This window comes from Mesoplodon densirostris, chromosome 7 (assembly GCF_025265405.1).
Source record: "Mesoplodon densirostris isolate mMesDen1 chromosome 7, mMesDen1 primary haplotype, whole genome shotgun sequence".
Taxonomy (NCBI): domain Eukaryota; kingdom Metazoa; phylum Chordata; class Mammalia; order Artiodactyla; family Ziphiidae; genus Mesoplodon; species Mesoplodon densirostris.
The window spans coordinates 30,533,366-30,547,258 of NC_082667.1; positions in this window are offsets into that span (position 1 = coordinate 30,533,366).

Sequence of the window (13,893 nt, forward strand, 5' to 3'; positions counted from 1 at the left end):
TCAGATGGACCAAAAGGTCAGATTGCCAGAGCACTAAACATGGGATCTACTAGAGCATTCAAACCCTGGGCAGGGTCACATTGATTTTATGATTCAAAGATTCCCCAAATGTTCTTTGTCACATACACCAAACTTACCCCTACTTATGGAGTAAATTAAGCCATGAGAACTCCACATGAGAAATTCATTCCTTTCTGTTTTAGTCTTTCCAGATATCTCCTTTGGAAACGAGACATTTCAAAATTTTAAATGTAGCATATATTTAAGAGTCAGCCTGAGTTGTAATTCCAACTTTGTGATAATTCACTTAAGTAATCTGAGCCTTAGAGTCCTATCTGTAAAATGAAGAGAGCAATGCTGCCTTCCATTTCTGTGAGAATGTAATGAGCTTGTGTGTGTGAAGTATTTTCTTTGCTTCTCTACCTCTTTCCTTATGGACCAACATAATAATTCTCTACCATGAATTCATTGCTAGTGCACAATATTTGAATATTGTCTGAGGACAAATTTCCAGTCCTTGAGGACATAAAAATGTGGGTTATAGAGAAAGCAGTCATGTAAGCAAGAGCACTAATTCGTTACCGGTTATGTGTAAGAAAGTAATGTTCACCCAGCCTCCTTAGAGTTCAGCTGATGCCTTGTCCTAAATTTCAGACCTTGCAGTTAGGTCGATTGTGGCCAATAGGCCAAAAACAGAAGTGACTTGGTCACTTCGGTCCAGGGCATTTAGAAGCTGGTGTGAATTTTCCATACTTTCTCTTTTCCTATCAAGGTAATGCTAGATGCCAGCTGTAAATACAGCAGCATCATGAGATGGTAGAGCTTCTTCCAGCTCAGGTCCCTGAGTGATCCATTCTGCTGAGGAATGTCCCCCACTAACTGCACCAGAAATGCGAGAGAGTAAGAAATAAGCTTAGCTATGCCAAGTCACTGAGATTTAGGGCCCACCTCCCATAACTTACTCTATCCTTACTATTACCCTGAAACTACTGTAGTAGTATTGTAATAGAAGTTTCTACAGGATACAGAGCAGGCAGAGAGGAGGCAGTTCTGCTTGGATTGTCTAATACTACCTGGAGTATCTGCCTGGGGGATGCTCTTGTTTCAGTTTTGAAAGATAAATTGTTATGTTCATCAAGGAGCCCTAGGAGGTTTGGGGGCTAGAGACATTCATTCTAAGCAGAGGTAACAGCACAAGAAAAGGCATGAGCTATGAATCTGCATGACACAGAGAATCACAAGTAGTTACTTCTGGCAGGTAGTTAAGTCTTCAGTGTGGTATTGTGGTAGCAGAGCCCCAGTAAGAAATTACATCTCACAGATGTATGCCCGTCCATTCCCCCTGAGAGTAAAGGAGAAAGAGGGAAGAAAAAAAACACTGGTAGAGATGGAATCCCAATGAAGATACTCTTCATCTACTTCATAATTTTGCCTCAGGTTGGACCTGCTTAAAAACAGGAAAGAGTTCAATTTCACCACTGGTATTTATTTTTGCTGACACCAATGTAAACTTGCAACACCCATTCAACCTCACTCCAAGTGGTTTTCAAGTTGAAGTACCAATTATCCAAAATGGCTTCCTAGTATGAAATATCCATATTTCCACTTGGGGCCCCCTTATTCCATAAAACTCATTTAATGTATGAGCTTAATTACATGGAGATAGATCAAGGGCCTCAGAGGTGAAAGGCTAATGAGGGCATTAAATCCGGAACCACTTAACAGCCGCCCCATCACTTGGCAGAAATGTATTTTAAAATAGTGTTTGAAATATATTTAAACTGAAATAAATAAAACATATTTTCCTGTAAATGATGCCAAGTCTTGCCAATTAAACTCGGATCTATTTAAAAGAAAATCTTTAGCTCTCAACAAATGCTGGCTGCTTTTTCCCACTAAAAGCAATTCTGAGCATTCACGCTCGCACTTTTTCCCTGTATCATTATGCTGTGTTCCTCCTGTTAATATTTAAAGCCTCTGAAACTGTTTTTCCCATATGCTTTTGGAGTAGAATGCAAAACTTAAGTTTTCCATTTTTATGAAGCTTTGTAAAAAATAATCTCACGTGCTGCTTATTAAGGGAAGATATTATTAATATCTACAGGCATGAAGTCTTCACTAAATAACAAGAAAAAGAAGACTTGGTAGAAAGTCATTTATCTTTATCATACTGCACTATTCACCATTAAACTTGATTAATAATAATGGTATAGCAATAATCATAATTTTCGAATGTGATACACTAGGTGCTTTTCTAAGCACTTTATATATAGTACTATTTTACTGTATACTCACAACTACTGTACAACTATTTTTCACATGGGGAGACTGAGTATCGGTGATTAAAGAAATTTGCCTAAAATTTCAGAGCTTTAAGTACCTGAGCTAGAATCTGTATCTACATCTGTCTAACATCAGTTGAAATCTCTATTCTATTCTGCCTTTAAACTTTATAGTTAATTTAGTTAACCACAAAACATATATATTTGTTTGGAAACAAATATTTGAAACCACAATATATATATATGTATTAGTTTAGCTGTTGCAGATTCAATAAAAAATGACTATTATTCGAATCATGGATCCCAGTTTATGGGGTGAAATTAAAAAGTCATAAAATCAGAATAACTATCTTCCCTGACTAGGGAGACTGAGAGATTAATACAGGCGATTTTAAGGACAGTGAACACAGAGCACTGAAGGAGATGCATTTTGTCTATCCTAATAAAGTCAGCTGGAATTTAATATGCTGGGACTCAGAAATGGCTGGGCATCTTTGGTATATTGCTAGGACAGTCTTAACCAAAGCTAATTTTCATGAGATGCTTTCTACAAGGCCAGCCACAAAAAGGCAGACACAACCAGAAATCCACAGTTGTCAGAGGAGAGAAACAAATCTGACTACAACACAGTTGTTCCTTAGATTTAACTCTAACCATAGCCCCCTCTTTAGACTCACTGCTCTGTCCTGTTGAGAATGTGGGTGAGGGAAGGAGGGGAGGTGGGCTTTGTATAAAACATGAAAGTCTTATTTCACTTAAAATAAGTCCTGCCTCTTTTAAATCAACTCTCCACAGTAGTCCACAACTGTGACAAAGACACACTGTAACACTTTATTCTTGGAATAAAGACTACAGACCTTAACAAGACACACTCTGGTCCTTATAGACTTATCCAGCATCAGGCTGCACATTCTCTTCCTTACTCTCTGTACTTTAGCCACCTTGGATTTCTTCAGATCCTGAGAATCACTATGCTTCAACCACCACACCCTTTAGACAGTTCTTTCTGCTACAATAACCTACCCCTCATTCACACTCTATCCATTCCACTTTACCTAGTTACTTTTTACTGATCCCTCCAATCGCATAGTAGCCCTCCTTTTAGAATCCTTTCCATGATTGTAGTCTTGTACTTGCATGTGTCGTTATTGGAATTTATTTGAGTAAGGTCTGGCTCCTCTACGGAAGTGGCTGTTTTTGCCCATTATTTCATACTCAACACCAAGTGACTTGCCTAGAATAAGTCAACATTCCACAAGGATCTTGGGGCCCAAGGAGTGCTGCTTTAGCGCCTTCTAACAGGATATGTCAGAAGAGAATGAGAGACATTCCTTCCTCTTTTACAAGAGAAAATCATGCAGCCCAGTGATCACTTTTTGTATACCAACAGAGCATGAGTCTGGCAAGAGTTGGCCATGCCCTCCAGCCTCACACTGAAAAGCTCTGCAGAAGCCATGGAGGTTCCTAGCAGTGTCCAACAAGTGTAGAGATACACTTGTTGAGGGCCCAGTCAAGACACAAGTGGAATATCAGTAGTACCACAAGGTAACTAACCAAACTGATGACTGATATCTTCCCGAACATATTTGAAACACCTTCTGAGAACTCCCAAAACATAACTCTCTAAAGTGTTGTATGATTTAGTTTTCCTGACTAGGTAGATTGAGGCTCATCTATATAAAATTTCAAGAAGAAGCACATGTTAGTTTCCCCACTAATCCAAACTAAGGACTTAGTCCTGTTAAAGGAAAGAAGTCAGTCATTGCTGACTCACGGCCAGAGATTAGAGTATAGGTGTTGGCTCTTTGCTCATCAATCACATTATTCACAAAAACTACATGACAATGTTGCTTTGGGATTTCTACCTTTAGCATCTCTTGTTTTAATACTTCTTAATTACTCTTCCATATTTGTAAATATGTTTCATAACTTACTGAGCATCAATATTTAGAACAATGTATTGTTGCTGATCTGGTTTGTAGCCATAATCCTAAACCTTTCCATCTGTCTATTACTTGGACACCACATTAGTTAATGTAGCAATATCATAAGATTCCAGAGATTTAAGACATCAGGCATATTATTCTAATTTGCCTCTTAGAGTAATATGGTATGCTTTCTCTCCATAATTTTTTTCAAATAACAATTTCAAATGTCCTTGAATCAGTTTGCTATCAAAGGGGCCAAGTGTGGTGCTGGACCACCAGGATCATCTTTGCTGAGCTAATGTAATGGGAAATCAAGTCTTTTCACCACTGTCAGGCCCCAAGCCTTCCATTCCTTTCTTTTTTTCCTTAAATTATTACCAACTCCTGTGTTCATCTTTCAAGAGTACTTTTATGGGCCCTTCACCTTGTGCTCATCTCTTCCCCCATGTCCTTAATCCCAGCAACATCTGCTGCTCCTGAAAATCTTGCTGGCTAATATACCCAGAATGTTAATATAGTTCTAACATCCAAATACTTGGTGACTCAGGACCAATCAATTTACTTTCAGCTCTTGTTCCTTTAGTTTGCAAATGACAAATTAAAAATGCATCACATGTGAATTCCAGAGACAGGAACAACCTTCTGTTAGGTGCAAACAAATTTCCCTATAGTCTTATTTTCAGTGATGCTTCCAACCTTTTCTTCCTCCAGCCCACTCCCTTTATTCTCCAATTTTTGCCAAGGACTTCTGCATTTCCTTCATATCCTTCTGGGTTATCTAATTCATGCCCATGAAGCATCTCAGAAATCTATATTTTCTGTGTAACTCTCACTCATGAATGCAATATTTGTAGCTTCCATACTAGGCATCCCCACCTGGATGTGCCACAGCAATTCAAGTCAGTACCTTTAAAGTTGAATCCATCATTCCTTGCATCACAACCACTCAGCTCCCTTTGCACATTAATTTTTTTACTGAGCACCACAAACAGCAGCCTGGTTCTCCAAGACTCTTTTTTTCTACCCTCAATATCCAATCACTTGATTTTTACATTCTGCCATTTTGACATGTGTATCTTTTTCCTCCATTCTACCTCCACTTCTCTCCTCCCACTTACTATCTTCAGTGTTTCATCATCTTGCTCCAAAATGTTTACAGGATACTCAAAAGATTTCTCTCTATACCTGTACAAACCTTATTCAATCTCTTCTTCTCAATGCATCTGGAAAAAAAGTTTTCTAAAATGGAAAATATAATTATGCCATTTTCTTGCTTAAAATCCTTTAATACACCTATATCGTACTCAGGGAAAAAACTCAAACACATTAACATAGCAATCAATGCCCTTCCAAATCTGACCCTTTGCTACTTCTGGAGCTCATATCTTTCCAACCCCCTCCACCCAAGAAAGACTCCTACCATTCTAAACAACTTTCACTTTTCTAAATGCACCATGTCTGAAAAACATTCGCTCTTTCTTTGCCTTTGTAAATTCTGTTCAGTTCTCGAGATCTATCTCAGGTATTTCTCCTTCCAGAAAGAATTCTTTATTACCCCACACTTCCATCAGATTGCCTTATCCCTGTTTCTCTTCTACCACAGGACCAAGCATAAGTTATTATATTTTCTCACACACATTAGAATCATCTGTGCATGTGTCTGAATTTGAATTGCAGAACATCACCTATCATTGCAAATTCCATGGCTTAAATTGTCTTTAAGTACTTACCAATGAGAGCAATAAGCATGTTAGTTTCTTCAATGTAATTTATGAATTATCTGCTATCATTGCATATTAACTGGGAATGCTTCCTCTCTGTGTTGGCAGTCCCATGACCTTCTGCTTTTTTTGACCTCTGTGTTTCACCATGCTTGGTGATAAGGTGGGCTTTAGTGGGTTAATGGCTTCCTGACTTTATACAAAGAAAGTATCTTCTTCCTCCAGAGAAAAACATGAATTTGAGGTCTGCTCTTTTGTGTCAACATGAAGTATCCTCCATGACTACTTCTGTTTGGCTACCTCCTATTCATTATTCAGAGATGCTACTGTTATTGACACATGTAACTTCCACTAGAAAGAAGCCTTTTTGATATTTGTATGTCTTTTACTATGAGTTGCCTCAAATTTTTCAAAGTACTACTGAATTTAAAAAAAATAATCAATGGGTGGCGCAGTGGTTGAGAGTCCGCCTGCCGATGCAGGGGACACGGGTTCATGTCCCAGTCTGGGAAGATCCCACATGTGGCGGAGTGGCTGGGCCCTTGAGCCATGGCCGCTGAGCCTGTTCGTCCAGAGCCTGTGCTCCACAATGGGAGAGGCCACAACAGTGAGAGGCCCGCGTACCAAAAAAAAAAAAAAAATATATATATATATATATATACATACATATAATCGATGATATAATCAATGAATATAAGCACACTTAATGAATAATAACCAAATAGATGACTTTACCCTGACTTGATTTAATGCAGTTTTAAAATAATTCTCCTCAATTATCCGATACAAATTAATAGTGTAAAAATGGACTTTTATGCATTTTAATAGGTGTAGAAACATATGAGACCTTTAGGCATCCTTCAAATGATGCTACCTGAGAGCATCATTTTTACACCATAATGATAAAGCTCAATCTGTTTGGGGATCACTTTGGTTCAGATGAATTTCATCCGTGACAAACTCATCTTTTATTCTCCTTTTGGAATGCATTTATTAAAGATAAGAATATCAGAGTCAGGATACATAGTTTGTCTAACACATTTTTTGTTTAAAGGGAATTTTTTTTCCCTCAGTAACACTGTGATCCAATATGATCCTATGGTAAATGTTTAAAGTTGTACAGACTTTTATTTGTGCTTGAGAACAACAAATTTTCAAACGCCAATTATGTCCATTTCCTGTGATCTTAGGAAAAATTCTTATATACAGTGAGAGAATCTAAAAATGGTATTCTTTCATTGTCCAGAGTCTTTGACCACCAAAAATTATACAGAAAACCCAAAACAAAATAATTGTGATTTTTGAAACAGTATCTCAGTAACTTCTCTGTCAAAATTTTTTCTCCTTGTCTAAGTTGTGAAGAAATCAATCTTCAGAAGGACACTAACATAATCAATTAATGAGCTAATAATTTTCCACCTCCTATTCTTTATTCTGGTGACATTATACTGCCAATTGAGGACAAATTCCCTTCCAAAGAATGTAGGTCACCATAGATTTTTACATGAAAGGGAAGAGAAATCTTCTCTTTTATGCTCATAAAACAGAATACATACAGTTTTCTGTAATCTATTGTCAAGACAGTGAAAGTGGATGGAAATAAAAGAAAGCAGTATCTTGAAGTATTAAGAGTGTGGGCTTTGGAGTCAAGAAAAATGGATTTGAATTAGGACTTTGTTACTAATTAATTTTAAAACCTTTGACAAGTTACTTAACTTTCCTGAATTTCATCTATGAAATGAAGATGATAGCACATTAGCACATATACAATCCTTAAAATGTTTTCTGTCTTCAAGGATTTTTTGAAATGATGTACGTAAAGCACAAAGTATAGTGCCTGGTAGGTACCAAATGCTCATTAACTGATAGATGTCAATCTTCAAGGAGAGGATTCTTTCAGGCATCAGTTGTGTTGGAATGTTACTGTTATCCTTTCAACTACTATAACATTCCTTTCTAAATTATCACAGTGCATCAGTAGTACAGCCAAGGGCATAAGCCATCTCTAAAATGAATTTCTTTTTCCAAATAAGCCTGGAGCACACAAAATGACTAGAAATTTATAATTCCAAAGTCATTCTTTGTCCCCCTCCTCCAAGGAATTTAGGCAAGAGGAGGAAATTAACCCTGATTTATAGTATATTTGCTCAAAGAATGATATTCTCATATCTCAATTTTTGGGTCAGACATTAAGTGGAGTAGGTTATATAAATCTGAATTAAAAAGCACAGTTTATAAAGCCTCCAGTGATTTCCTGAGAAACCAGACAGCATAACTTCATTAAGGATAGAAATGAAGCTCCTTGATCCCGCTGCTTGAGAAAATGTACTTTAAGTGCACAAAATGGAAAAGCAAGAGAGAAATAAACATGCAGAGAAGAAAAAGAAGAAGAAGAGACAGAAAGAGGAAGAGAGAGAGAGAGAAGTAAGGTCTGTCGATCTCAACAGTGGCCTTTGTTCTACCCAGAAGAATTATGTCACTTCTGTAAAAAAATCAAAGAAGCTCAAAGTCATCACACATAGAAAAATAGCTGAGTTTGGAACTGCCCTCTACTTTAAGCATTATCACACTTCTCAAATAGATGAGTGTTATCACCAGATGCCACTAATGGAAAGGCATTTTACAGACACATTAAATTCTACTCAAAATAATATAGCAATGCATCAATTCCAGATTCACTTACATTGAAGTATTTTAGGAGTTAGAAACCTACTTTAGATTTATAGGGGAAAAATGACCTAGCAAAAAACTAACCTTCAGTCTGTAATATGTTAACTACCTACAAGCAATCCATGGTAACTTGGCATATACTAGTTATGTCCCACCCTTTAGCTGGAAAAACCAGCCATGTAAAGTGAGTAAAGTTGACAGTCATCTCATCGGTGTGATGTTCAGTCACCTAAAATGTACCTTACTCCCGTGAACCCTGTGATATGCCCCATCACAGCGTCTAAAATTGGAGCATTTGAAGAGTTATTCTTTTTGCCAAATATATATTATGTGTCCTCAAAGTCTACCTATTACAACTCAAATGTGTTACCTGCTAAGACTGTGACATTTGATATAACACCTTGCTGAAGTTAACTCATCTATTCATGTAAGTATTTACTCTTTGATATATACCAGGAACATTTTATATGACTGGGGATAGAATAATGAGAAAGAGTCATGGCCCCTGCCCTCAAGTAGAGGTGGTTCCATCCCAAGAAACTCAAATGATATTATTGAAAGAATGACTATTGTCAGGATGGGCACCTGAGAATATGATGAAAGAGAGAAGAAAAATATAACAGTAATAAAGAAGCAAGAATGGTTTGAGGACTTTTTAAACACATTTCTGTATGATTCTAATATGTCTAAATATCTGCCTACTGAAGATATACCCTTGATCTAGAAAGTGTTCAAGTATATAATCCACAGATTAATTTCTTACCAACACTATGAATGCCTGTTATCCTTGGGTCTATGACTTTACTGTAAGTTTAAATACTATTCCCATATTTAGTTATAATTATTCTAAAAATTAGGCATATTGAAAGTACAAATATTTTAATGGACCCCTATGTGCACATACCACTGAGAATATATGTTAACATGTCATCGTATCTGCTTTCTCTCCCCCCACCACTCTTTCAAGAAGTATAGTTACAGCTAAAGATTCACCTTTTTTTTTTTTTTTTTTTTTTGCGGTATGCGGGCCTCTCACTGTCATGGCCTCTCCCATTGCGGAGCACAGGCTCCGGACGCACGGGCTCAGAGGCCATGGCTCACGGGCCTAGCCACTCCGCGGCATGTGGGATCTTCCCAGACCAGGACACGAACCCACGTCCCCTGCATCAGCAGGCGGACTCTCAACCACTGCGCCACCAGGGAAGCCCAGATTCACCCTTTTATATCCATTTTTGCCTTCTTCTCTCCCTCCCCAAGAATAACCAATATTCTGATGTTATTTCAGTTATTTACACATTCAACAAATATTTGATGAATGCTTACTGTGTGCTAGACATTATTCTGGGTATTTGGAACACATCAGTAAACTAAAGAAATAAAGATTGTTGACCTTCCACAGCTCATTTAGATGGGTGAGACAGATTATAATCAACAAATATAATTAATACATACATTTTCTATTCAGTGAGTGACTAATGCTCTAGAAAAATGAAATAATGGAGCAGAATAAGGAAGATTCAGAGCTGGGGCAGGCAATTAGAAATTGAAAGGTGACATTAAAGTAAAAATTTGAAAGAAGTGAAAGAGTAGGAAGTGAGCTTAAGGGATATTTGGAGGAAGTACTTTCCAGGCAGAGGGAACAGGCAATATAAAGACCCTGTGGAGGGCTCCAGGACAAGATGGCAACACAAGAGTCTCCTGAACTCACCTCCTCCCATGGACACATGGAATCTACAGCTACACACACAGCAGTTTCCTCTGAAAGAAATCTAAAAACTAGCTGAGTGACTCCTACACATCAGGCAAACAAGAACACCCACATCACCCACATCAAAATAGGAAGGAAATGCTGAGATACACTCTAACCATAAACTCCACCCCAAAAATAGCATCGTACAATTAGGGGGAACTCCCAACTCATAGTTTCACCCTGAGGAGCAAAGAGTCTGGACACCATGTCAAGCACTCCATCTTTTAAGATTACCACCTGAGGATGGACCCCAGAGCACCCAGCTCTGAAAGCCAACCAGGCCTGAGTCCAGGAGACCCACAAGATTATTGCAAACAAAGACACAGTTATTAAGGGGTTCATGAGGACTGGCTGTGGCTACCCCTCCCCGGGACTCAGTGCAGAGAAAACAGGCAAAACCCCCCATATCTCCCAGGCTTTCCCTGAAAAAAGCCTATTTGCATACTTTAAAAGCTTCTGCTTGAGGGTCAGTCTTCTAATTTAATATGCATCTAGGAGCTAACTGCAAGCCCCAGAGAACAGGGAAGCCAGCAGACACAACCTCTGCCTTCTCACCTGAGCCTACTCTGAATCACAAACACCTCCCTGGGAAGGAGCTTATACATGTCTGGTGCTCCAGCTTTTCTGGCTGCTGCCCAAAGACAGGCCCCAAAGAACAGGTCAAAAGAGAAATCAAAAGAGAAATCCAAAAATACCTTGAAGCAAATGAAAATGGAAATACAACATACAAAACTTACAGGATGTAGCAAAAACAGTTCTAAGAGGGAAGTTTATAGTAATAAACACCTATGTTAAGAAGAAAGCAAACTCTCAAATAAACAATCTAAATTTACCCTACAAGGAACTAGAAAAAGAAGAACAAACTAAAACCAAAGTTAGCAGAAGGAAGGAAATAACAAAGATCAGAGCGGAAATAAATGAAATAGAGACAAAATAAATAGAGACTAAATGATTTCAGTAAATTTACAGGATACAAAGTCAATATACAAAAATCAGTTGTATTCCTATATACTAACAACAAACTATCAGAAAGAGAAATTAAGAAAACAATTCTGTTTATAATTGCATCAAAAAGAATAAGGTACTTACAAATAAATTTAACCAGAAAGGTAAAAGATATGTACACTAAAAACAATAAGACACAGATGACAAAAACTGAAGAAGACACAAACCAGTGGAAAGATATTCCATGCTTATGGGTTGGAAGAATATTGTTAAAATGTCCATACCACCTCCAAACAATCTATAAATGTAATGAAAACTCTATCAAAAGTTCAATACTGTTTTTCACAGAAATAAACCATCCTAAAATTTATATGGAACCACAAAAGACCCTGAATAGAAAAAGCAGTCTTTAGATAGAAGAACAAAGCTGGAAACATTATACATTCTGATGTCAAACTATATTACAAAGCTATAATAATCAAAACATATGGTATTGGCATTAAAATAGACACATAGATCAATGAAACAGAATAGAGATCCCAGAAATAAATCTAGACATATATGGTCAATTAATACATGACAAAGCAGCCAAGTTATACAATGGGAAAAGGATAGTCTCTTCAATAAATGGTGTTGGGAAAACTGGACCAGCCACATGCAAAACTAGACTCCTATATTACATCATACACAAAAATCAACTCCCAAATGGATTAAAGTCTTAAATTTAAGACCTAAAACCATAAAACTCTTAGAAGAAAACATGGAAGTAAGCTCCTTGACACTGGTCTTGGCAATGATTCTTTTGTACTTCACACTAAAAGCAAAGGCAACAAAAGCAAACATTAACAAGTAGGACTACATCAAACTAAAAAGCTTCTGAACAACAAAGAAAACCATCAAAAAATAAAATAAAAAGGCAATCTATGGAATGGGAGGAAATATTTGCAAATCATATATCTGATAAGGAGTTAATATTCAAAATAAATAAAGAACTCTCAGAACTCAACAGCAAAAACAAAAACAATTCCAATTTTAAAATGGACAGAAGAACCAAATAGACAATTTTCCAAAGAAGAAATATAAATGGCCAGCAGGTACATGAAAAGCTGCTGACATCACTAATCATCAGAGAAATGCAAATTAAAACCACAGTGAGATACCGCTTCACCTCCACTAGGATAGCTATAATCAAAGAGTTGGGTAATGACATGTTGGCAAGGACATGGAGAAATCAAAAAACTGAAGGTGGGAATGTAAAATGGGGCAGCCACCTTGGAAAACAGTGTGGTACTTTCTCAAAAAATTAAACATAAAATTACCACTATACCCAGCAATTCAAATTCTAGATATATACCCAAGAGAAATGAAAATGTACGTCCATGCAAAAACCTGTACACACAAGTCCACAGCAACATTATTCAGAATAGCTAAAGGGCGGAAACAACCCAAATGTCCATCAATTGATGTATGAATAAACAAAAGTGGCATAGCCATACAACAGAATATAATTCAACCATAAAAAAGAACTGATGTACTGATCATACTACAGCATGGATAAACTTTGAAAACATTATTCTAAGTGGAAGAAACCAGTTACAAAATATCACATATCATATGATTTCACTTAAATGAAATTGCCAGAATAGGAAAATATATAGAGATAGAAAGTAGATTAGTAACTGCTTTAGGCTGAAAGTGTGGGACAAGGAATTGGGGATGATAGCTAAAGGTTGTGAAGTACCTTTCAGAGGTGATAAAACTGTTCTAAAATTGACTGTTATGATAGTTGCATAACTCTATCGCTATACTGAAACCCATTAATTTATGCACTTTAAATGGGTGAATTGTGTAGTATGTGAGTTATATCTCAATAAAGCTATTATGAAAAAAGCAACACATACACGTTATTCCTTTATTTCCAAACATTTATATGTTTTCTGTTATCTGTTTATTAATGATATCTAGCTTAATTGGTCTAATTGTTATTTCTTGTCCTCAGTTGCATTTAGATTTCCACCTTATCACCTTTATCTTTTTGTTCTACAGATTATGCAAAATGTTTTTATTTATTTATTTATTTGTTTGTTTTCTGTATCTCAATAGATGCAGAAAAAGCTTTTCATAAAATTGAACATCCATTTATGATAAAAACTCTTCAGAAAGTGGGCATAGAAGGAATATACCTCAACATAATAAAGGTCATGTATGACAAACCCACAGCTAACATCATACTCAATGGTGAAAAGCTGAAAGCATTTCCTCTAAGATCAGGAACAAGAGAAGGTTACCCACTCTAGCCACTTTAATTCAACACAGCCTTGGAAGTTCTAGCTACAACAATCAGACAAGAAAAAGAAACAAAAGGAATCCAAATTGAAAAAGAAGAAATAAAACTGTCACTGTTTGCAGATGACAGGAACCTATACATAGAAAATCCTAAAGATGCTACCAGAAAACTACTAGAGCTCATCAATGAATTCATTACAGTTGCTGTATACAAAATTAATATACAGAAATCTGTTGCATTCTGTACACTAACAATGAAATATCAGAAAGAGAAATTAAGGAAACAATCCTATTTACCATGATATCAAAAC